This window comes from Triturus cristatus, chromosome 7, assembly GCF_964204655.1.
Source record: "Triturus cristatus chromosome 7, aTriCri1.1, whole genome shotgun sequence".
In the NCBI taxonomy this organism is placed as follows: Eukaryota; Metazoa; Chordata; class Amphibia; order Caudata; family Salamandridae; genus Triturus; species Triturus cristatus.
In genome coordinates, this window is record NC_140590.1 from 1856191501 (window position 1) to 1856217725 (window position 26225).

General features: G+C 47.5%; 1 protein-coding gene across 3 annotated transcripts in view; it reads right to left on the reverse strand.

The window, feature by feature from the left end:
• Positions 1-25976, reverse strand: part of LOC146813467 (uncharacterized) — a 49664-nt gene extending 23688 nt beyond the window's left edge. For 2 of the 3 annotated variants that reach the window (XM_085620235.1, XM_085620236.1), the window contains exon 1: positions 25452-25976. The gene's annotated coding sequence lies outside the window, so the exon portion shown is untranslated. Of the gene's footprint in view, positions 1-4692; positions 4755-25451 lie in introns of all 3 variants that reach the window. The other variant, XM_085620237.1, reaches the window with a different exon arrangement.
• Positions 25977-26225: the final 249 nt, after the last annotated feature.

Consider the following 26225-nt stretch of genomic DNA (forward strand, 5'->3'; position numbering starts at 1 on the left):
CATAGAACACCCTTAGTCCTGTACAGACACAAATCCCAAGCTTTCTCTCTTCCACCACACCTAACACAGATACAGCAACTCTCTTCCGACCGCCTCTCATCCATTGGACAGTTTAGAACCTTACTACATGACCCACATGCTGCACCACCACCCCTGACTCATACACCTGCCCTAAACCCACGCAAATAATATAAGCGACATGCCACACCTCACAACTTTGCTTCCCAATGTCTACTGCACAACAATGTTACACCACGAAAACAACACAGCACACCAACTCACTCTCAAACACTGTCTCCACCACCTACACACGCAGGCAAATCAAAATGCCTTCTTAGCCTGGTGGACGAGGAACACGTTGCAGAACAGCTACACAATTGCTATCTAAACACAGCTAATACCAGCACTACAAACACACCTGCTACAAACCGACACAATACTAATCACTCTTCTACAAAACAAAGTCACACTATCACCAAAGCCCATTCTCTAAACTGTCTACTAAAAAATGCTTGCTCCCTCTCTAAAAACAAACATCACATTTACGACCTTCTCACAGATACAAAACCAGACATACTATTTGTAACTGAATCATGGTTGGGAGATGATATGGCTCCAGTCCTGCATGAATCCGTTCCTCTAGGCTATCAAACAATCACCCAAAATAGTATAGGCAAAAAAGGAGGTGGTCTAGCTGTTGTGTTCAGGCAAACATTACGTATCACTAAAGTTGACGACATCACCATAAAGAATTGTGAGGCACTTCTCACCAGATGCAATCCTACACCGTCTTCCTCCTGTAACTTCCTGCTCCTTTACAGACCTCCACCTAGCAAGGCGACATTCCCAGATGTACTTCTAAACACAGTTTCAAACCTGATAACAATACACTCCAACCTATGCGTTCTGGGTGACCTCAACATTTGGTTTGACAAACCCAATATGACCCATCCAGAAACAATAATCACTGGCCTAGACGCACTAAACCTGCATCAGATTGTCCACAAGTCCTCACACACCGCTGGACATATCCTAGATGTCATCTTTGCCAATACCAAACTAGTTAACTTTCAAACTATAAGTCCAGTCACATGGTCAGACCACCACTTACTTGCTTTCCAACATAAAACAACACTAAGCGACTCACCTAAAACTACCTTATATCCATCCACATATCGACCACGGAACAAACTCAACTTGGAACACTAAGAAACACAACTAACATCCAGTACAAATCTGGAAACAATCAATTCTGTTCAAAAACTATATTAGTGGCTACAGGAAGCTTTTGACATCCTGATACCACTCAAAACCACACAACAGCACAAAAGAAAAAAAGCGCCTTGGAGAAACTTAGAATTAAAAAAGACATAAAACAACAAATTAGAAAGCTTCAACGTACCTGGCTCAAAACAAACGCCAAACAAGACAAACTTCACCTACAAAAAATTAACAGATTATACAAGTCAGCTTTCAAAAATGCTAAGAAAAGGTATTATTCAGACAGAATTCAAAGTGCTAAATGTGCAAATAAATAATTCTATAAAATACTCAATGAATTTCGCAAACCAAATTGCCTAGAAGGAGCTCATCCTGTTACTCAAGATTTCACAAACTGGCAAATCATTACACTGACAAAGCAGACACGAAGGACTCAAACTTACACAGAGATAAAGCACCAGCACTAACCCTTTGATAAAACAACAATCCAAGAATACTCTACGCCAGCCTCTCCATTCCTTCCAACACATCTCACACAATGAATTTATGGACCTGGTTAAAGCAAGCAGGCCTGCCGGCAGCCCTTCTGACCCGTGTCCACCACAAACTCTCAAGACAATCTGTTTAACAACCGCTGCTGCCACTCCAGTAAGAAGAATAATCAACGATTCCTTAACAACCGGAATATTTCCAGAAGAACTCAAAAAGTCATGCATACGCCCTTTACTGAAGAAAACAAACGTGGACCCGCTGAACCCAGACGACTACAGACCCATTACAAATGGACCTTTCCTGGGCAAACTGATAGAAAGAGCAGCGTTCGCCCAGATGTCACAATTCATTGAAGAGAATGACATACTTTCAGACTTCCAAACAGGTTTCCGTCCGGGAAAAGGCACAGAATCTGCCCTCCTTGCCGTCTGGGATGACCTGAAGAACACAGTAGACCGCAACTGGGTTGCTGCGCTTCTCCTCTTGGACCTCTCGGCTGCCTTTGACACGTTTTTTTTTAAAATCTGTTTTATTGACTTTTTATGCACAGACAAAAGGAAAAAGAAATTCCAGTACACAATAAACATCAAAGCATGTTCTTGAATATAGAATGACCCCCAGGCTATCCGACAATGCGCAGCCTCGAAAGCAGTACAATGTTGTACTACCTGGGAGTGGGGAAAGCAAATAAGTTGGAACAGTCAGAGGAAAATTACAAAACATTCACCGCGGAGACCGCATGATGATCTCCTATGGGCTATTCCCCACAAACTGTCTATATATATATAAGGTAAAAAAGAAAAGAAGGGAACGGAAAAAATAAAAATTACACACTCAAAGTCATCATGCCCCTAGAATGAAGGCCAACGCAAGTAATAAAGAACAATTCGAAAAAGCAACTCGTGACTATCAAACTATCATATGGAACTCACACATACAAAGAAAAAAAAGAGAAAAAAAAAGAAAACAACACCTAACAACTGCCAGGGGACCATGTGCTCCTAAATGGGAGAGAAAATAAACGTCGAATCTCCAGGTATAGACGGGGGGAGAGGAAGGGGGGGAGAAAGGGAAAAAAAAAGAGGGGGGCGCAGTGCCCTTCGCTAAGCGCTAAGGGGGGGGGAGGTTGGATCTCCCAGTACCCAGCTCCCAGAACACCCTAGACCGTAGACTCCGGCGAGGAGGGTCCCACAGGACGGTCCGGCATATGACGTGCCTCCCAGGCCATAAGGATATCCCCTCAAGGTTCCGCATACGGCCGACGTCGCTTGGTGATCCTGTCTTCGCAATCAGGGCCCGCTCCTCAGCCCTAGCCCAACGTGTAACATCAGCCTCCCACAAGGTCACCAGGGGGGGATGTGCAGACTTCCAGCCAAGCGCTATCCGTCGTTTAGCTAACAGAAAGGCCAGATCAACAAACCAATGTCCCAACAGGCCTAACAGGCAAACCTCAGGAGCACACACCAGAGTACGGGACAGCACCTTATTAACCACATCCAATACTCCAACCCAGTGGGCAGATAGCTGCGGGCAGGACCAAATCATGTGGTCGAAGTCCGCATCTTCCAAGAGGCACCTGGCGCAGGACATATCCACCCTATTATAGACCACATTCATCCTGTGCGGGGTAAGATATGTTCAATGGAGTATGTTAAATTGGAGGACTTTAAAAGCTGTATTCCTCGAGACTTTCTTGTGGCTCTTCAGGATTTTCTGCCACTCCTTGTCCGATAGACTCCTATGGAGGGTCCCTTCCCAACGCTCCCTGAGGCCCGATAGAGGAGTCGGATTCAACTCCAATAGTGCAAGGTAGAGCCAGCGCACCAAGTGCCCCGCTGAACCTAACGTCACCACCGCATGGAGGGCCGGGTGGGTCTCTGGTTTCATCGTGCCCTCCCCCCACAGCGCTCGCATTGCCCCTCTTATCTTGTGATAGTTTAAGAATTGCCCAGCCGGGAGTTCGTGATTCTCTAAAAAATTCCCCAGAGGGAGCAGTTCCCCATCTCTGTAACAATCTCCGACTGTCGACACACCGGCTTCCTCCCAACCTGCCAGTTGGCGCCGCGGTAGCGGGGGGCCCATCCCAGATTGAGGGAGACACGCCAGCAGGAGACTAGGAGTGTATAACAATTTAGTTCTGGAACACGTCGTACACCTATCCCAGCATCGCACCGCCACAGAAAGCAACAGGCCCATTGGGTAAAGTTTCCGGTGCCTACAAAGAAGCCTGGGAAAGAGCTCAGTCTGCACAGCACCTGCTGGAAGCGGCAGTGTGGTCAGATCCCTGCCATCCAGCCATCTGGCTAGCCACTGCAGCTGCCTCGTGAGAAAATAGGCTTCAAAGTCCGGGGCCCCCAGACCACCATCCACAAGCGGGAGCCGCAGCGTCTGCAAAGAAACTCTATTGCGGCCGCCATCCCGTACTAGATCTCTCAGGAGACCGTCCAACAGTTTGAACTAGGATCGTGGAATCAGCACTGGGAGATTGACAAAATAATATAGTAAGCGGGGAAGGACCACCATTTTAGATAACGCCACTCTCGCCATGATGGGCAACTTAAGAGTGCACCAAAAGGTGCCTTTGACACGGTTAACCATGACACTCTGAAACAAAGACTCTATGAAGCCGGCATAGAGGGGACTGCTCTAGACTGGATCGCGTGCTACCTTCAAAACAGAACTAGTGTCATCCATACCCCACCTTTCTCATCCAAACCATACTCCACAAAAGCAGGGGTCCCTCAAGGCTCTATCATCCCGCTTATGCTTTTCAACATCTACATGAAATCATTACTGGTACTGATCAATCAATTTCACCTCACTTGCTATAACTATGCAGAGCACACACAAACACTCCTTCAACTGGAATGCACCAAAGACATTGGAAACGCCCCAATTTTCAGTTGTCTCAGAGCCGTGGATCAGTGGATGACTTGGAGCCACCTCAAATTGAATGCTTCCAAAAACAGAAATACTCACGTGTGGCTGTGGGAAACATTATGACCCGCTTGCCGCCTGGCCTGATGAACTGGGATCACCACCTAAAGTATCGAAGAAAGTAAGAAACCTCGGAATTACCATGGACTCCGAGCTATCGATGAATGCCCAATTGGACAAACTAGCAAGATCAAGCTTTGTCACTATAAAAACGCAGCGACGATTTTTCCCTCATTTGGGATTTCCACACAAGGTCCAAGCTACCATCTCCCTTGTTCTGTCCAAAATCGATTACGCCAATAGCCTCTACCATGGATCACCTTTAACGACCATGAAAAGACTACAACGGATTCAGAACTCGGCTGCCAGACTACTCTTGCATATCAAACCGCAAGACCACATCTCACCTGCCTTGAAAGCCCTGCATTGGTTACCGGTTGCCAGAAGATCCACGTTCAAGCTGCTTTGTATAACCCTCAAAGCAATACATGGAATGGGACCGCCCTTCATCAGGAATAATATCACCAAACACATTCAACAAATGAACCTCTGCTCTAGAGTGGCACCTCGCCTCAAAATCCCAAGATACAAGAAAAAAAACATGGTTGGCACATCCTTCTCTGTTCAAGCTTCCAAACTATGGAACTCTTTACCCCCCAACATAAGATTCATAGACAACCACCTTATCTTCAGAAAACTACTCAAGAATTGGCTCTTCCGAACATAAGCACCATACACAAACAGAAATATACAGCATATCCCTCTGTATATAAGCATTTATTTTTACTATGGATATGTACCTATCTTTGTGTATTGCTTTGTATGAACATGTAGAATAATTATGTTAAAAAATGTTTTTTTAAAGTACAATAAAACTTGAAAACCGGAGTTTATCCGGTGCATCTTTGGTCTACATGTACTTCTTCCATTGTGCATCTATGTACCTTCCATGTACTTGGATCTGTGTGTTTGTTACTGTCCTCCTGAAAAGCAAATCCAATGCACTACCCTATTGTGAGAAGTTGGCCTGGTATATGCTGTCCACTAGTTATAGTAGCAGTCCAAACAACCCCTTATTGGTTATAGGTTAACCCCTTCAGTGCCCGCCCCTTTCCCCGCCCAGTGCCGGCCGTTGCATTAGCGGGCGGGGTCTATGACGAGCTGGACTCGTCATGGGCACAGCGCCACCGCGGCCCATGACGAGTCCAGCTCGTCATGGGCACTGAAGGGGTTAAAGACAACCTTTATTGAAAGCTATCCTAGTGGTAGCTATGGAGAGCAGCCTTCAGGCTAAGTCTTGAAGGAATGTAAAGCAGCTTGTTTTACCAGTCTATAATCTCTTCAGTGGCTAAATGAAAGACAATCACACCAGGTATATATATAAAATATATGTATTTATTTCTAAACACATCCTCCTAGTCTCTTTATGAGGCTAGAGGTCAAAACACATAAGTTACACTTCAAATATGACAGTAATAAGCACAAATACCCGTCAGGCCCTAGGGGCGAGCCGAACCATATACTAAAATAGTGGTATAAGAATCACGACTTAACTAGACACAAGCATTTGCAATGCAATAGGTCTCGCATTAGCGAAACTTTCAGCTACTGGCATTGTAAATGACAAAGCTTTTATCTATGTGTTGATTTTAAAAACAGATAAATAAAAGGCATTGACATTTACAATGCCAATAGCTTAAAATTTCACAAATGCGAGACCTATTGCATTGCAAATGCTTGTTTTGTAAGGCGGAGATATTGATGGATTGCGTCAGGGGCTCTTGGTTGGAGCCTTTTCGTGCTGTAACTGGCGCATGCTGGTGCCCAATTACTTGGTGAAAAGTTGCTGGACGTTTTTGGCTAGCATAGACCAATGTAGAGCAAGGGGGTCGCCCATCGGACTGTTTATGGCTGGGCCATTGTACTGTAAGCACGCCACGCCCGGCATTCACAGGGCGGGAATTGTCCACTCGTTTGGCCTAGTTGTTTGAGAATCTGGCTCTCCTGTTCGTGGTTTGAGGCAATTGCCCAGTGGAGTCTCGGAGGTGTGATGTGGCTGTATGGTATTCGCCCGGGGGAGTGATATTCGAATTTGCACAGTTTCGGCGAGCTCACGGTGGTGGGCGCAGGGAACGGCACTTATCCTGAAGAGGACATTGGTCTACGAATCAGCCTTTCTCTGCCCCCGGAGAGGCCCGAGCTGGCGTAGCTATGGAGGCTCGTGTTCACCAAGCAGGGAACGGGTGTGATTCTGGTGGCACAGTATGCATTAAACTACTAGGCACAAAATCCATTATGAACATATGTTCTGTGGTTAGGTCCGAACCCCACAAATAAGCTCAAAGTCTCCTACACATATGTGGCCGCACAAGCACAACACATGCACTTCTGCTGATAGCTGCGTTGATAGTGGATTCGTAGCACTATGAAAACTGGCAGGGTGATGGAATGAGTGGGCTGACCAGAGCTCAACCATGTGACATGCATGTTGTGTCCTGGTGTCGATATAACCAGATGTCTCAATAAATGAAGGTTGAAGCTTAGTTGTGCCGGTGATGTCTCCAGCAGACGGTGACTGGCCTGCCTGTAGTGCAGCCTCCTAGGTCGGTGCACTGGTGCACTTTATTTCACAAACCGGCAAGATTTCCTTGCAGCTGCTTGTTTTCCCTAAAAATGCTACAATTTTATTAAGTATTACTTTTGAAACTCTATCTTGTGATTGTGAATGGAGTTGGAAAACCCTGATGTAATGTGAATAATTATATGCTGAAAACGTGTGTTTTTACAAATTGGTGGTAACGACGGCTGGAATCAACAAGACAAGCCCGGCGGAGCGTGGCGCTCGCGCTTGGCGGGGTGGGGGAGCGCATTCCAGGCAGGGGAGTGGACCCTTTGAAGTACGATAACAAATGGATTGCATGGCGGCACGATGCACGTGATTGTGCGCGTGCTCGCCATGCAATCCTCTTTTGGGAGCACTTTTGGGAGCCCCTTACTAGAGTCTCGCATAGCAATTGCTAAACACGGGCTAGGCGAGACCTAAACATGCCAATCGGTGCGATAATTAGTCCCACAGACAAGCTTTATGACGATAGTTGGCTGTTGTAACTGAGCTCACAGGAGATTTGAGTGGGTGTACCCATGACTGCAATATTTCAGTTTTTTGTATCATCCTGCTAGAGGTGTCAAATCACTTTCACTCCTGGATGGTTTGGATGCGCATAAGACTTGCAAACGCTCTTGGCTTGCATAGCCGGACGTGATCCTTTGCCGGACAGATAGCATTGTGGCATTGACTGGTACTTTGCGGCTTCTGTCTTTGCTTCCAGATATGTAATACAACAAGTATCATTACACCTACAATAAGCCAGGACTATTGGCTTTTCCACTGGTTGTTAGTTGCATCATTGTAAATATTAGGAGAATCCTTCAGTTCTGTAATGAGGAGACTTTGAATAACGTTAACGAGACTCTGAAGTGACATCAAAGTTAGTGAAGGGTGGTGCTGCTGTAGAGTTAAAAAAAATTCAGCGTGAGGCTGAGGGGAAAAAATGAAAGTCCGATAGGGACCCGTCTCAGCATCTCCTTTTTAGAACTGCCGGTGCTGAGCACCGCCAGGACCCGGCCTACTGAAAGCCCTGGGTATAGCCCACAGGACGCGCCGAATTTCAAACGAGTAAGAGACTGGAGGCAACTGTGCTACTAAAGTCAGATGAACTGGCTGAGCAGGTTCACTCTTGTATAACCTGTCAGGAGACAAGGTCCCAAGGGTGATGGAATAAAACAATCACACTCGTTCATGCGGCGAGAAGCGCGGAATGACTGTTGTGAGAGGCTGCAGTACTCAGATCTCCGCCGGGTGGCAGCAGAGAGCGGTGAATTGTAGCCAGAGGACGGAGTGAATTAAGCAGATAGACTGCGTGAAATGTCACTGTGAAAGGAATGGAGGGATGCGATGCAGCAGGTGGGTAGTAGTGTCAGAACTTAGGAGGAGTGTAACCTTGAAAAGTCTGTGGTGAAGTGAACAGCAGATACACTGCAGTTAAGTGATACAGCAGAGCAGAGGACCCGAGGTGAAGGGTGGGAGGTGATCCACTTTGCAGCATCACAAGGGATGCAGGAAGCAGTTGTGTATCACTTTTTACAAATGCACGGACATTTTATACCAAATAATAAATGAGCAAATACGTAAAAGTTACTGACTGCACTCGACAGCCAGTTTCTGACTGAAGAACGGTTTGTGAGTGAACACTTTGTTGCCAGTAGAGGTTGCCGGTTATGCACTCACTTTGCGTCGTGTCTCTCAATGTTGATTTTGCCCGTCGCAAAGAAGTTTCTGATGTGCAGAGTTACTTTAATATGTTCTGAATTGGACTTTTGCAGTCACAAATATAGCCAGTTTGAATCAACAAGACAAGCCCGGCGGAGCGTGGCGCGCGCGCTTGGCGGGGGAGCGCATTCCAGGCGGGAGAGCGGACCCTTTGAAGTACGATAACAAACGGATTGCATGGCGGCACGATGCACGTGATTGTGCGCGTGCTCGCCATGCAATCCTCTTTTGGGAGCACTTTTGGGAGCCCCTCTTACTAGAGTCTCGCATAGTAATTGCTACGCAATAGCTAGGCGAGACCTGATGAATGCAACTTTGTGTGAAGTAACTGGTGCTCAAGTAAAGCACCCCAAGTCAAGTTTGCTCTAAATAAAAACTTCACAAAAATGCACAAATAGGAAAAAACACAACCGTTAACACAAACAAGCATTTGCAATGCAATAGGTGTCGCATTTGCGAGAGTTTGAGCTATTTTTATTGTAAATGACATTGCTTTTTATTTATGTTTTGGTTTTTGAAACATAAATAAAAGCCATTGTCATTTACAATGCCAATAGGTCAAACTCGCGTAAATGCGAGACCTATTGCATTGCAAATGCTTGTTCAATGTATACTATGTTAATAAACAACTGTTGTTGTACTGATCTGTACATTAGACAGACAGCATGACCATGTGGCAGACTGTCCTAATCGCTGGTGTTGATAATTAAGTGCTGGTGATAGCACCAGGAACCACCAGCTCAAATTAAGCACTCAAGCAACCACATTTTAGATGTGTAATTGTCACTCAGACGCCCACTTTCAAGAACAATGCCGAGTTCATGGCTTCCAATTGTTGTGAGCTTATGGCTTCATATTTTTTATTTTCTGACCATTTATTTTAAAACATTTGAGTTAGAACGATTCTTCTGCAAGCTTACATGTGATCGCCGGTGCCACACTGCTGTAAGAGGCCTGGCAATAAATATATGAGAGATGTCCAAGAAGAGCACTGAAAGGACAAAACCTCAGCACAGTCTTTGGGTTGAAAGGGTCAGCTGTTTCTGAAGTTCACTTTGACCCAGTGAAAAAAATAATAGTGGTCCATTGAATAGTGCCCTGTGAGGGGCTCTTTCCCGCCAGATGATGTACAGAATTACAACAGAGCAGAGTTACAAGCTTAACTGGCGCACTTCCCTGCGGAGTCTGCTCGGTCATTCCCCCATCGAGGCCGATAACACAACGAACTGCAGATAAATTGGGTTTAAATATGGCTTATTGTGCCCAGAAGAGCCCCGCGTTCTATACAATCAAGAAAACTACCACCAGCGCAATACAGACGTCGATCACAAGAGTTTAAAAATATTGCGTTGATTATCTTGGATCTAAACAGTTATTTATTTATTTTAAAAAGGGTGCTTTCGTGGTTTAGAATTAATTCACTAAATAAATAAATACCACTTCCGCTTAAGGCACGAGCCTCGTGATTTTTTAAAGCAATAAAATGCTTTATTTTCGTTTTCTTCCAGGACAGACTTACTGCATTGCCATGAAAGTTGATAGGCAAATTACATTCCTCTGATATTTCTTATCTCCCTCTCATCTTTGTCGGAATGTTAGATTGTATTTAAACGTGCCACGTTGATAAGGACATTTCAAAAGTAAACAGTCAATCTGCGTACGAGGCATTAACATAGATTCAAATGTGAATCTGTGCCTGACTTCGGCTGTAGCATATAACATATTCCTTATAACTATTGGAGTCGTATCTTCTAGAGCGGAAAATCCCAAGCACTTCTGGTTCCTAAAAGTACAATTACAGTGAACATTACATAGGATAATTAGAGTCGGGTGAGACTCAAGGCATACTCTCAACAAGCATTGGCCGCGCGATCGTGCAAGTGACAAGGCCGCGAGGTACGTGAAAGTGAAAGTGATCGCATCAAACACTGCGGAGGAAAGCGCTGCACTTTACAAATAAATGAATATTTAGTTGGTTCCAAGATATACATTGACTAATGTGGGTAATGTTACCATTTGTCTTTTATAATCTTTATCATGCAGCTGAGTTAGGGTTACAACGACAACAGTGCAACATGCAGTTAATATTTTACCTATGCACTACATAAAAGAACAAGCATTGGCCGCGCGGCCGTGAAAATGACACGGCCGCGTGGCCCGCGAAAGTGAAAGTGATCGCATCGCGATCAAACACTGCGGAGGAAAGACACATGGCGGCTGCGTGCGTGCACGCTCACATGCATGCAAGCTTTAGGCCACAGGCAGCACTTGGAAAGCTCACATACAAAATGTCTCGGCCAGACCAACGCATGTGCTGGATCAGACGAGACCCAACAAGCTCGTGATCGGGTGGTTTCAGCCAATCAGATCTCACAATTCTCAAATATCAATAACAGTAGATCTTTACATTTCTCAAAAATTACTGAACGGATTTACACCATTTAAAGAAAAGAGTGCTTTCTAGACCGGAAGCTAAATTTTTGCCAAATTTGGTGTAATTCCGTTCAGCAGTTCGTGCTGTAGCCGTGTCTAAAACTTCCTATGGAAATTAACATGGAGAAAACCTCCCTTTTTTTCTCGGCCCCCGCTTGACGAATGACCCCGAAACTTTTAAGACAGGAGCTGACCGGAGTGCCCCATTAGTTTTGAAAATTTCGCGAAGGTTCGTCACCCAGTGCCAAAGATATTTACAAAAGAAAAAATGCTTTTTGAATAGAAAGAAGGTTCTAACTTTAACTACCTACTGAAGACAGTCAGTAGGTAATATGTATATATGTGTGTGTGTATATATGTGTATATATGTGTGTGTGTTTAAAATTAAATTTAATATCTTACCTGTGAAGTCACAATATAAATTAATGTGATGGAAAGATACCCCCAATATTCTGACCGCTATGTAATGACTCTTGATGTAACTGTATGTGAAGTAATGACTGATATTCCTCCAGATTACCAGATTAGTATTACTACATGTGAAATTACCCATACCGCAGGCCTGGGTAGTTTCAGAATGCAGAAATTCTGAGGGGATTCAAGTTTACCTCCTGTGGTCCCCTGAAAAATGTGGAATTACCTCAGGAATGCCACACTTGATATCCACAGTAATTCCCCATTTTCTAGCCCATTCACAACAGGCGTGCGGTGAAGAGTCTGGAGGGGTTTGAATTATTGGAATATGCTACTTCTGTATGACTTGTAACTGCGGATTCCGCTGGGAACGCTATATCTGGCACAATTGAGACCTACATGACTACCTACAGACTAAGTGATCTGCCATTTTCTCCCACAGAAAAACAAAGAAGCATTGGCCATGTTAATCGTTTTGTTTTTTGTATACTGAAAAGATCTGAGCAACAACTGAAGAGGCATGAGGTATCAATGGATTCAGATTTACCTCACGATGTCCCGTGCTATACCTGTATTGTATCATGTTGTAACTTGATGAATACTTTCCAAAGCCCAATACGACTGGTGCTAACAGTGGCCATGCAAAAGAACTGCAGATACAAGATGTAGAGAGCGGCACATGTTCCATGGGAAATGGGAGTCGTGGCATGGAGGGATCCATATGTGTACTGCAGAATCCAAAGGAGGGCACGCCAAAGCCAATGGGGGGGAGGGGTGGGTATCCCATATTCCAAGGGGTACAGTAACAGATCATTGGCCGCTGTAAGCAGCACAAGGTCTGAGGGGGATACGTCCAGTCATGCACAGCACAGCATCCGGGGGTCAACATATATACTAAGGTAGAGATCAGCAGAGCATGGAAGTGGGATTGCAGTGCAGGGTTCAAGAGGGTAGCAACACAGACTCGGGGGTGGGGTGCAGGGAGCACTATAGGGCTTGTGATGCAGGGTCTGGAAGTTGGGTGAAGGCGCTGTGCATAGTTAAGGGCTTGAGGGGGGGTGCAGTGTAGCTTGCAAGGCAAATGGAGTTGGTCACACCACAGTGCTTCACACATAATCAATGGGGCGTGAAGAGAGAGGCACACACACACACACACCCCAGGACTGCAGAAATCTACACATTTACACCAAGACCACAGACTCAGTAAACATACTCAGCAGAAGAGCTCACTCACCTACACACCCAACATCCAACCATCGATTCTCCTTCGCTTACTACCAGTGCTCTTCTTTGGGCCTTCTCATCTTTAGGACTCTAACAGGGGTTATAGGTACCAGCTTCAATCGTGCTCAGTCATTTCACCATCTTTCTATGGATAAATGGCTGTATTTGCCATGCTAGGATTCAAGTCTGCGACCTGCCTTCCGGTGGAAGACTTCTGCAGCACGCGCACTTCCACTCTGAGATTTCTTAGTGGCATGAAAGCAACCTGAATGAAAATGTGACCGGTAATAAAAATACAGTATATATACCACGTCTGGCTCAGCGATGCAATGAGCAGAGAGCGAACAGCGAGTCTTTTTTTTACCTATGTTCTCGAACGTATTAGTCATGGAGCATGGGTTTTACGCTCATGAAGATGAAATCATAAAATCAGACATTACAGGTGCTGCTCACCGGGAGGCTCCACAAAGAGAAAGGAAAATGAGTGACTGTGCACAAAGACATGGAAGTCGGTGACACATCCCATTACGACGTCTGCTGCAGAATCCCTTGTCCAACAAGCGGATGGCAGGTTTAAATCATGGCGTGTGGCTCAACCTTTCATCCGTGCACGATATATAAAATGAGTTGGGGCTGGTGAGGTACCAGGAGAGGCTACGGCGGAGGTAAGGTAGTAAGCTCGAGGCGAAATCACCAAGAAGGTAGTTCGAGCCAGTTGTGACATGAGAGAGAAGCACGGAAGTGGTGATGGAAGAGGAAAGTGCATAGACTCAGATACCAGGACAGAGTGGAGACTGGGAAGCTGAGGGGGTAGGGGTGAGGGGGTGATGGAGTCAGAGAAGGGTGCAAAAACAGTTCCCTTGTGAACTGAAAGCTCTAGTACGGAGTGAGGTCAGGCTTGTGGCGCTGTGCCTGGGACAAACACCGAGCCAGTGATGCTGAGACTTGAAGCGGGGGAACTGAGTGAAGAAAGAACAAGACAAGCCCGGCGGAGCGTGGCGCGCGCGCTTGGTGAGGGAGCGCATTCCAGGCGGGGGAGCGGACCCTTTGAAGTACGATGCCAAACAGATTGCATGGCGGCACGATGCACGTGATTGGGCGCGTGCTCGCCATGCAATCCGCTTTTGGAAGCACTTTTGGGAGCCCCTTACTAGAGTCTCGCTGAGCGATTGCTTACGCGATAGCCAGGCGAGACCTAACAAGGCCTAGAGCCTGTAGAATCGCTGGGACCCCAAGGAACCACCCATGGTAGTGACACAGGGGACCCACGGGGGCCGTGTGCAGTGTGAGAACACAGCCGTGAGCTCCCGTTAGCTTCTATGGGGAAAGTCGCGAGATTAGGGAAACTTAGAAACGAGTCAGGACCAAACCCTTTGGGACTTAGGAAGTTCTAGGGCTAACACCCACGGAAGCATCGGAGTACTCGTGTTAACTCACCCAGGGAAGCCGGGTGCATAGGTGTCAAATGGTGTCGGGTCGCGTCGTCGGTTTTAATGGGAGCTGGCAAAGAAGTGCTGCTGCCGGGAAGATGCGAAGTGTCCGAAGAGATCCAAGCCTGGATCGAAGTTGAGAAGAACCTGAAAGCAGAGGGGACAGAGTCTGGGTCACTTGCCAGTGACCAGGAAGGCGATAGGCGGATGCCCACCGATGTCAGGTGATTTCAGGTGAAGAAGGTGAAGCTTGACTCTTCAGCCACGAAGACCAGGAGGCGTCGAGGACGACCTGGAGCTGGATTTGAGAAAGATGCTTTGGTGCAGACCAGCAAGGTCTGAGGGACTCACCACTTGGTAGGAGTCAGGGCACGTCTTGAGCAACCAGGGAAGCCCAAGGAAATTCAAAGTTACCCCCTCAGGGACCAACCAGTCGACAGACCAAGGATCGCGAAGGGACCTCGAGACGAAACACAAAATGGCAGCCCATGGGTCACTCAGGGTTTCTAGGCCGACAATCTTCGGTGGATTCTCTAATCGAGGTGGGGGCTACAAATGAGCCCAAGCACGACCTCAGGAGACATCGAGAAGTCAATGCGCTTGCAAAAGTGCACGGTGACCAGGAGTTCCGGTTCCACGCTACTCATGAGGGCTGTGGGTCTCAGCTTTGCTGGGGACTCGGGTCGGCCTCTGAGATGTCTGGAAATCCTCTTCCTGGGCTGCAAATACTTCGGAGTCCAGTGGGAGCTTCGGAGATGCAGACCGGCAAAATGCTTCGTAGGTGCCTGCCAAGCAGGGGAGTCACTCCTTGACCCCAAGGGAGATTTCGTCAGTCCTCTAGCCTTTAGTAGAGCGTCGAAGTTCCAGGATTCAGCTTCAGAGTTTCGTCCAGGGATATCTAAAGTTCTGGTCACAGAGGTTCCTTACTTATACCTAAGGAAGGGGTTGGACTAGCTCTGGGGACCCACCTATGGCAGGGTTTGGAAAGAGGGCTGGCTACACCCATTTCCTTTGTCTAGTTTCGTGCCAGAGCAGGGGCTGGAAGCCCCTGAACCGGTTTGAGCTGGACTATGCACAGTGACACCAAATGTGCCCCCAGTGCAGGACTTCGAAGCGCTCAGTGAGTGCTCCCACCCAGCCCCAATACACATAAGCCTGTCTGGAAGGTGGTTACACCTCCCTGTTTCAGGAAACCTATTGTCCAGGCCTCCCCTGCCGGAGTTTCGGTCAGCAGCAGGAGGCCAGACCCGTGTCTGTGGCTGCAGCATCCATTTTGTGATGCCAGGGCTCTATTAGATTTCTACCGGGTATACCAGTACTGCCATGTCTCTCTCTCTAGAAGGGTGGGATCATATCCTCACATCAAGAACTGATGTGGGGGTATGATTCCAAGGTGTTTGACACCAAACACGACATGTTTCCGTGCAGCCAGTCCAGAGTTAGCATTAACTGTTATAATGCACTTAAGAGTATATGGTCAGGCTGCACCACTGACAACCCCGGAGAAGAGATTCCGAAGGCTGCAGAGGGGCTCAGCTCATGCCTGGGCACCCTCTCACATAGAACCAAGCACTCTGCCTTCAGGATTGATAAGGTCTGCCATAGGGGTGACTGATAGGTAACTATGTGCAGTGAAAGGTGAGGTATTGTGAACCTATACCTCAGAAGCGCTATATGAATGCAAACCTTTCTCCCCCTTCTATCCCTACGCTACGCTTCTCACTCCAAATAACTGAATAAGATAGCCACCACTCAAATTACTTCATATTTCACTATACTAATTTTCTACACTAATCCTTTATGGGTTCTGGAGTAGCGTGCTACTCGCCTGAAAAGTACTTCAACACCCCTTCAGGGGTAAGAAGCGCTATATGAATGCAAACCTTTCTCTCCCTTCTATCCCTCCACTATCCTTCTCATTCCAAATAACTGACTAATATCCACCACTTAAATTACTTTCATAGTTCACCATACTAATTCACCACTACTCCTTTATGGGTTTCTGGAGTAGCGTGCTACTGCCCAAAAAAAGAAAAAAGGCGCTTCAACACCCCACCAGGGGTAACAAGTGCTATATAAATACAAACCTTTTTTCCTCTGCTATCCTTCCGCTATCCTTTCAAATCCAAATAACTGACTAACCTATCCACCACTTTAATTACTTTCATATTTCACTAAACTAATTCAACACTAATCCTTTATGGGTCCCGGAGTAGCCTGCTACTTGCCGAAAAAGCACTTTGATGCCTCGTCAGGGGTAGTAAGCGCTGTATAAATGCAATTACAATACAATACTAACGCTACTGGGACTGGAAGGCAGCCTTCCTCACCTCCCCGACTTACACATCTGTGATAGCTGCCCCGTACGCTGCCATTAACACCTGGTCATGGATCCTGTTCTCCCCCATCCAGGAGATGGCCTCTACCTATGGTCCTTTCTTCCCGGCAACCCCTCCTACAACACCAGGGCATTATCATCTCTACCAGGCAGGCCCCCCGGGAATTTCCCCTAAGTAGATGACATGACCCCTTCAAGGTCCTACTCCCTTCCCTTTCAGTCTATTGATCTCCACCCCTGATCTTCGGTGTAACATAGGAGCACCTGTCTGCGTCCCCCCCCCCAACTCCTCATACAAACATAATTCCCTACTCCACTTTCCATGTTCCCCTCCCTCGTTCCCCCTTCTTTTTCTTTTCTCATTGCGTTGAAATCATTCATCCTGATTTGTCATGATTATTCTCTTATTATCTAACGCCTTATGTTATCATATGTGACTGAGGGTGGACGATCCTCTATGTTGTACACTCCTATTTATGTTTCTTATTCAATAAATAAATGCAACACAAAAAAACATGCATCGAGTTAATTAAGATCCTAGTTATCTTTTAGTGAAGGAGAAGGCTTAGCTGCTTTATAACGAAGAGGTTAGCGTCAGAATGAGCCTTGGGGGGAAGCTGATGGCGACCCCCGGCTGCAATGGGTGGTACTTACCCTGCCTGCCCCAGCTGTGCACACTCCCAATATGGGCAGGAGCTGGTTTCTAGAGAACAAAGTATTAACTAATGCAGGGGCATTCTGGGAATTTAATAGACGATTTTACTATAGGGTGCTCTACAAATGCAAACAAGAAAGCTACAAGTGCATTGGCAAACACTCCAATAAACAGTACTTCAGCTCCATGGAGTGCTGAATGAAAAAGAAAAAAAGTACTTGTTGTGTGTTATGTGTGCAATAACGACAGACATTTGATATTAGCGGAAAATACCTTTTTATTTCCACGTTCACATGGGAGCTCAACCTGAGCCTTCCTTCTCCTCCTCCCCACTGATTTCCTTTCTGCCCCCTAGCTCCTCCCGCTGCTCTCAACAGTTCTCTTAACGACACGGTCATAATGCCCCGGGTATTGTAATGCACTTATATCACATCCCCCCTGCAAATGTATTCTCAGTGAGATATGTCTTACAGTTCTTCAATGAGACGAGTGGATCGCTCACGTGTTCGCTGTGATCGGCATAGTGGGCTTGGTTATTATGTCAGTTTCTTCAGATCCGAAGAGACGTGCAATTTTTCACTGCTGGTAGGTTCATGACTCTTTTCGTCAGTATCATTTTCTGAATCATCCACCAGCTATGTGTTTTCGGGATCTCACTTCTTGAAGTGAGACATTTTTCACATGACTCTCTTATCAAAGCAGTTGTGACCATTGTTCCTTTAAGGCTAGTTACTTGTAGTGGATGTTATAGTACCGGCTGTCTGTCTTTTTCTTTTGTTTTTGTCCGACACCCAGTCTCCTTCCTGGATAGAAGATGTTCTTGCTTTACAGAGAGCATCCGTATTTTCCTTCATCTTGGCTATCTTGTTTCTGTCTAAATCCGCCAGCTCTACATGATCAGACGGCTGAAGAACAGTGTGGGCTGAATTTTCCATCGAGGGAATTCTCGTACACACTGTGAAATCTAACATCAAGGTGGTTGGACATTTTTCAGTGGTGCTATGAGACGTGGTCCGATAAGTTCGTAGCGCTTCATTTCGAGCCTTTTGAACATCTCACCTTGCTAGTTCTGCTGGTTGTATGGTTTTCTTTAACATGACCGTAAACCTCTCCACCATCCCGTTGGCTTGAGGCCACATGGGATTGATCTTTTTATGTTTGAAATTGAGGTGACCGGCAAATTCAGCAAATTTGTATGCATTAAATGGAGGACCACTGTCGGTTTTGACGCCTTTGGGAATGCCCCAAGCTGCAAATACTTCGTCTAGTACTGGTATGATGATGGTCCTTCTAGTTCACTGCACTTGTGCAGTGGGGAACCTTGAGTATTCATCCATTATGGCGATGATATTTATCAGACTGCAGGGGACCCAAGAAGTCAATCGCCGCATTTTGTCATACGTCGTCTGGTAAGTCAGACGTGTAGTGGTGAAGGTGGTTCTTCTCGACCAACCAGTTAACATTGACGGCAATTTTGGAGTGTGGCTTTAACCATCAGGTCAAAAGAGGGGAACCAGGTTCATTCCCATAGCGCCACCATGCCGCAGTGCCCTTCATGTGCCAGGTTGACCATCAATCAATCAATCACTGCATTTGTGAAGCGCGCTACATACCCGAGAGGGTCTCAAGGTGCTGGGGAGGTGGGGGGGGTGCTACTGGTCGAAGAGCCAGGTCTTGAGGAGTCTTCTGAAGGCCAGCAGGTCCTGGGACTGTCATAGGATGGTGGGGAGAGTATTGGAGTGTGGCTTTAACCATCAGGTCAAAAGAGGGGAACCAGGCTCATTCCCATAGCACCCTTTTCGTGGCCACCATGCCGCAGTGCCCTTCATGTGCCAGGTTGACTATCAATCAATAACTGCATTTGTGAAGCGCGCTACATACCCGAGAGGGTCTCAAGGCGCTGGGGAGGGGGTGCTACTGGTCGAAGAGCCAGGTCTTGAGGAGTCTTCTGAAGGCCAGCAGGTCCTGGGTCTGTCATAGGATGGTGGGGAGAGTATTCCAGGTCTTGGCGGCGAGGTAGGAGAAGGATCTGCCGCCACCGGTGGTTTTTCGGATGCGAGGGACTGTGGCGAGGGCGAGGTTGGCTGAGCGGAGGCTTCGGGTGGGGGTGTGGAAGCTGAGTCGGTTGTTGAGGTAGGTGGGTCCGGTGTTGTGCAGTGCTTTGTGTGCGTGGATCAGGAGCTTGAAGGTGATCCTTTTGTTAACGGGGAGCCAGTGCAGGCCTCTCAGGTGGAGTGTGATGTGGCTGCGGCGGGGGACGTCGAGGATGAGTCGGGCCGAGGCGTACTGGATGCGTTGGAGTCGTCTCAGGAGCTTGTTTGTAGTTCCTGAGTAGAGGGCGTTCCCGTAGTCGAGCCTGTTGGTGATGAGGGCCTGGGTAACGGATTTTCTCGTGTCGAGGGGGATCCATTTGAAGATCCTGCGGAGCATACGGAGGGTGTTGAAGCAGGACGGGGAGACGGCGTTGACTTGCCTGGTCATGGAGAGAGTGGAGTCGAGGATGACCCCCAGGTTGCGTGCGTGGTCCGTGGGTTCCGGGGCTGTGCCTAGTGACGTGGGCCACCAAGAGTCGTCCCAGGCTGATGGGGTGGCTCCGAGAATGAGGACCTCTGTCTTGTCTGAGTTCAGCTTCAGTCTGCTGTCCTTCATCCAGTCGGCTACGGCCTTCATTCCTCTGTGGAGGTTAGCTTTGGCGGTGTGGGGATCTTCGGTGAGGGATATGATCAGCTGGGTGTCGTCGGCGTAGGAGATGATGTTGAGGTTGTGTTGTCGTGCGACGTGGGCGAGGGGGGCCATGTAGATATTGAACAGCGTCGGGCTGAGGGAGGATCCCTGTGGCGTAGTTTTTTTGGTATGAAAATTTGTTTATCTCGGATTACTAAGCCATTGTCAGCGATTGTTAGTCCATCTATGACATGTCGAAAAGAAGCCAGCTCCATGGGGTCCATCCTCTTATCACCCTAGTGAACATTGAGATGTCTCCACAAGCTTGTTCTAAGGCGACGTACTACATCTTGGATAGTGACATCTTCTGCAGTAGCCTAAGGGATAGCTTCCAGTGGGAAAGCTGGTGGTCTGGCTTGAACAATGACAAAATGGATATATTTTTCAGCAAAAGAGTTTTTTGTCACTGAGGACGTCCTGGGATGTCTCAACTTGTAATCAGCCCGGGTTGCTGCCTTTTCTGGTTTGTGAACGATCATGTATGTATATTCCTGAAGGCAGATAGATTCCCCATCACTCAATCCTGGGTGGAATTTTTGTGTGGGGGGGTTCCCGAATATGGTAGCAAGGGCTGGTGATCCGTTACGAGTGCAACATGCTTTTCATAGATGAAAATGTGGAAGTGCTTGCAGGCCCAGACGATCACCAGGCTATCTTTCTCTGGCTGCGAGTATGCCCTTTCGGTGTCAGTTAAGCAGCGGCATGCATAGGCCACTATGTGTCGATGGTCACTTTATTTGTGAATTCAGGTAAAGGATAACTGTTAGTGGCATAATCCTTGACACATCAGGCACGCTAGCTGGCCAATCCCGGGAAAGACCGAACATCGCCGACATCACGTGGATAGGGAGTGTCATTTAGTGCAGTGACCTTTTCAGGATCAGGCCTCATCCCTTCACTTCACAAAATGTGACCATAGAATTTTAATGAAGATTTGTGAAATTGACATTAGTCTTGATTTAGAGTCTAATTGACTGCCTAAAGCACGTGACACACCTGATCCAGTGCTTTGTCACAGTCCTTGACGGTGGCACCAAACACAAGGATGTTGTCACTATAATTAAAGGTGTTGGGAATGTGATGCATGACTCTTCTCATAGCTTCTTGAAATATATCTGCAGCTGATGAAATGCCAAAGCTGAGGCGTTTGTATCTTAAGAGGCCTTGATGAGTTGAAAATGTAATAATTTAGCATGAACTCGTGTGGAGTTCAAGCTTACCTTGAGGTCCAATATAAAGAAAATGTTGGCCTCATTCAACAGGGTGATCATATCACTAATATGAGACCAAGGGTGCCTCTCCCGTTGAATTGCAGTGTTTGGTGCCCTCATGTCAACACAAAGACATACCTTGCTGTCTGATCCAAATTTACGTTTTACCACCACTGGGGATACTCAAGTGGTTTGTACTCTCGATCTCTCGATAATGTCTGCCCTAAGTAAATCTCATAGTTCAACCTCCACAGCTTTTTGAAGCTGGAATTGCACTTTCTGGTGATGTGCCACAGGTCGTATTTGTTCATCGATGCGTAAACGAACCTTAAAGTGAGATATTTTTCCAAGTCCTGAGAACAATTTTGGGAACGAGCTTATAATGTCTAGTCCATCGTCCACTCAATACAGTATTTTAACCATTTTCAGTCATTCTGCAGTGGGTAGACTGAGAAGACAGACTGCTGCTTCAGGCGCATCACTGACATGTATGTGAACTTGTACTAATCTGTCCTTATATGTAAGAGACGTTTGAAACTGCCCCAGGCAGGGCAATGGTTCTATGGACATCCAGGTATATACCCGCACAGAGGCTTTGTGCAACTTAGGTTTTGGGTTCATTTTGTTGTACTCTGTGACACATAGGTAATTGAGGGACGCTCCACTGTCTAGGACAAATTTTGTTGGTGGGCTCCCCATTTGAATATGTACTGTCAGTTTATCCTTTAGTCTGTCAGGATCAGCCACCATGCAGCTATATTTATCAATGTCTTGAAATATCGGGTGAGAGATCTTGACTCACGAGACATAGATCGTTGAGATCTGTATGTAGCATGAGACTGTATGCTAAATGGCGACAAGCTGGTGGAGCGATTACATCTCTCGCATACTGCCATCACATGATGGCATGACCTGCATTTCTTAGAGGATTTCTGTAGATCCTTTTCAGCTGCTCTACACACATTTTCAAAATGATTGTCCTTTCCACAACGCCTATATCTTGGCCCCATGGCAGGACAGGACACTACGTGCTGGTATTCTTGTCCACAGCGATAACATTATAGCTATTGCTCTTTGCGTTTTCCGCTTTGTTTAGGGCTGCAACGATGATCCGTAGGTCTGGGAGGCTGCCGACACTCAGACAGGCATCGGTCTTTCCCACGCGCCTGGAGTCAGAATGCCTGTTAACGTTTTCTGCCTTTCCCAACTCCATCCTTTCAACGGATTCTTCTGCCTGATCGTTGACTCTGGTCAATTCTTCAATTTCATCCAGCGAGTAACTCTTCTTCAGGAGAAGTCGACATAGTGATTCTGATTGGCATCCTACTATGATTTGCAGACTGGGGCATCCTCTGTATTAAAGTCATCAAACTCACAGTAACGTGCTAGGCGTTTAAGACATGCAATGAATTCCCCCATGGTTTCATCCTTTTCCTGTGTTGCAGGGATTCGGCGCAAACACAGGACTATGCGTAGGATTATAGGACCTTGGTGCATAGGGACTGAGTAATCCTACCACCCTAGTACTCATGAGCCCAGGACCCACTAGCTACAGTGTCTCACTTGCCCTCTTACTCACTCACAGAGGATCAAGTATTTAGACACCCTGGAACACAACATTCCCAACTCCCTCAGGAATCACGGTTGCAAGACACACCCTTTCGCTCACACTCTTGTACAGTAAGATCTGACAGAGACACAAACAGGTTTAAAATATTTATTTTAACTAACGTGCTCTAATATGCAGTATACGTGCCACAATAAGCAGTAAAATGCATAACACAAACAAGGTCAGCATAGCAAGTAGTCCGTAAATCATAAAAGGAGCTGTCATAGTGTAAGAGAGCGTAGCCTAACCTTGTATAGAAGCAGGATGATTATAAATTTGAAGACCTCTGGGCATTATCTGCAGACCCCGTACCTCAGTCTATAGACTCCCTGGAAAGTCCCTCTCCAAGTGAGTGCTCCCTATCCGTGTATCCCAATAAGACCAAAGTACGTGTTCCCAAACAACAGCTGCCTCTGTATGTCTTGTCTTGGTGCTACGGCCTGACCAGAACAGAATAACAAGGGGCATTGTTGTTCGACCTTGTTCACAATGTGCAGACTAAATCCCAGAAACCTGCAAAACGTGAGAATACCTGTAGATTTGTGTGCGAAAATATCAAAAGAGGCATTTTCAGAATAAATGCGTGTAGTAACGTGCGCAAAGCAGCGGACAGTCTGCAGCGTGCTCATGCTAACTTTGGGAAGGCGACACTGACCCCATGGGCCATGTGACACCTGAGAGGCTAGATTGAAAGTGTAAAGTTCATAGTCAATGTTTCTTTTGTGAAGAACGTCCTGTTAGGAAGTTGTGGAAGCCGCTGGCAATTCTTTGTTGATTTTCCTCCATCTTTGCCTATCTAGTTGCGCAAGGGCAATGAGTGGTTGATTTGAGTCAGTAACCTGCGACCCCTTCATGAAGTCTTCAAAGTCCTCAAGCCATTCTTGCCAGTGGGGAACCATGCCACTGCCAGATGTGAGAGTCAGCGATTCCGGAAGACGTAGGAATGAGACACCAAGCATGGCCGACCTGGGTGGAGCGTTTTGCGTTGAATCCAATGAGGAGACATATATTACCAGAAGCTAAAGGCCACCAATGTGATGATGTGGTACCCCTGTGAGCAGTGGACGAAATAAAGAAGTACGCGCGACCCTTTTTGCCCAGTGACGTGTGCAGCAGAGATGGTCACTGACGGTCCGGACTCACATATGCCTGGGCATAATAGCAGAGTAAAGCCCATTATACGGACATGCAGCCAGTGTGCACAACAGTTGCAGCAACAGGATGGCTCAAGTTGCTTAGTGATTGTCTTTCTCCTCTTTGTTGTGTTTAATTTTTTGTTTTTGAGGTGCAAGGTAGAACTGGTTCACCAGATCATGGAATTCTGCCAAAGGGAAGCATGCAGGTAACCCGTACTGTTCAGAGTTTTTGTATTGAGCCCACAAGATGAGCCGCGGAAGCTTGGTAAAGAGGTTATGCTCCATGGGAGGGACAAACACAAGAACAAAATCCATCCAATAAGAAGCAAGCGAATGAGAATGACAGAAAAGCCACGGGGCGGGCTCTAAGACCATTGTAAGACTTTAGCATGGTTCACAAAAGTTCTTTCTACAGCACACAACCGAAGGCTGAGTCCTAGAAAGGTCCACGGCGACTGCTCACGTCACAAACTTCCATTCTGGCCCCTTTACGTCATTCTACTCACGTGACAGCACCTCTGCCTTGAACATGTTGCCCCTCCAATGGTCACCCACTCACACCAACACGCACCCACACAGGGGTGCAACAAATGCAACACCATGTCAACCCTGCACTCCCCACCTGTGCAGTATGCTACCCATCCGATAATGCACTTTAGCGCCCACAAGCAGGCGTGAAGCGCTATGTGAAAGCTACAAAGCGAAGCCCTAGCATTTCTGCGAACTAGTGGGCCGTGGGTCTCGAAATGTGAAAGCACAATGTGCCCCCTCCTTTGTCGCGGTGGTCCCGCCACCCACACTGGTCCCACAAAGTGTCCTCGAAGATGCATTCACAAGCATGGTTCCTACGTGTTGGTGACCCCGTTCCACCAGGACAGTTCGTTTCCTGTCCCAGTCTTACATTGAATTCTGGGAGCTGTAGTCTTGGATCAGGACTGGGCTAACGCCCCAAGTGAATGGTTCACTTACAGTCACACAATGAAAGCACAAATCTACGCAGCTTTAATGGACACACAATACATGTTTCCAATCACAGCAGACGTCACTCCCTCGTCAGAGTCTAGGGGAGACATTTCCAACTTGTCCCGGTTTTAACAAACTAAAGGTGCATTCTGGGACTTGTGGTTTCGGTTTTCAAATTGCAAAGTTTCAAAAATCCCAGCACAATTTCCCACTAGGGTGAAAAGGGGAGGTTCAAAGCGTTACTCGTAAAAAACACTAGCGCACTGCACGAGAGTAACGAGCGGATCTGCAGCGCCCCCCCCCCCCCCCCCCCCAGGCAGCAGCGCCTTCTTACCGGCTAGAGGTGCATGGCGAGGATGCAGTGCAGGAGCAGGAGGCGTGCAGTGCACCAGGACCAGGAGGCGTGCTGTACAGCAGCCCTGATGCACGTGAGGTGTGCAGTGCAGCAGTCCCGGTGCACCACTCAGGACTCACTTGAGGCGTGCAGTGCAGAAGCACCAGGATGCACGTGCAGTGCAGCAGCCGCCGTGCAGGACTTTGGATGCACGCGAGGGCGCCGTGCAGCTGAGCCCGGGGGTGCGCGCGTGATGCAGCCCTGATGCACGTGAGGTGTGCAGTGCAGCAGCCCCGGAGCACGGCTCAGGATGCACGTGAGGCGTGCAGTGCAGCAGCAACAGGATGCACGTGAGGAGTGCAGTGCAGCAGCCCCGGAGCACGTGCAGCGTAGCAGCAGCCGCCGTGCAGGACTTTGGATGCATGAGCGGTGCAGCTGAGCCCGGGGGTGCGCGCGGGATGCCCACGAGCCGTGCAGAGCAGTGCCAGGGACCGAGGGGCGGGCCCACCTCTCGCCAGGGTCCCATTGCCCCCACCCCCTCAGCGCTCCCCCAGCCCGGCTCCGAGCACGCCCCCTCACAGGCTGCTCTGGAAACTTTGTTCTGGGGTCTTATCTCCATGGGGCGGGGCCAGGCTTCATGGAATGAAGAGGGGAGGGGGGGGGGGTGGTCTCTACCACATCCGCTCCAGCCCCCCCACACCGCTGCCCAGCTCATGGTCCAACACTAACCCGATCTAAGCCCTGCAAACAAGCATTGGCAAAGCCCGCAGGTCT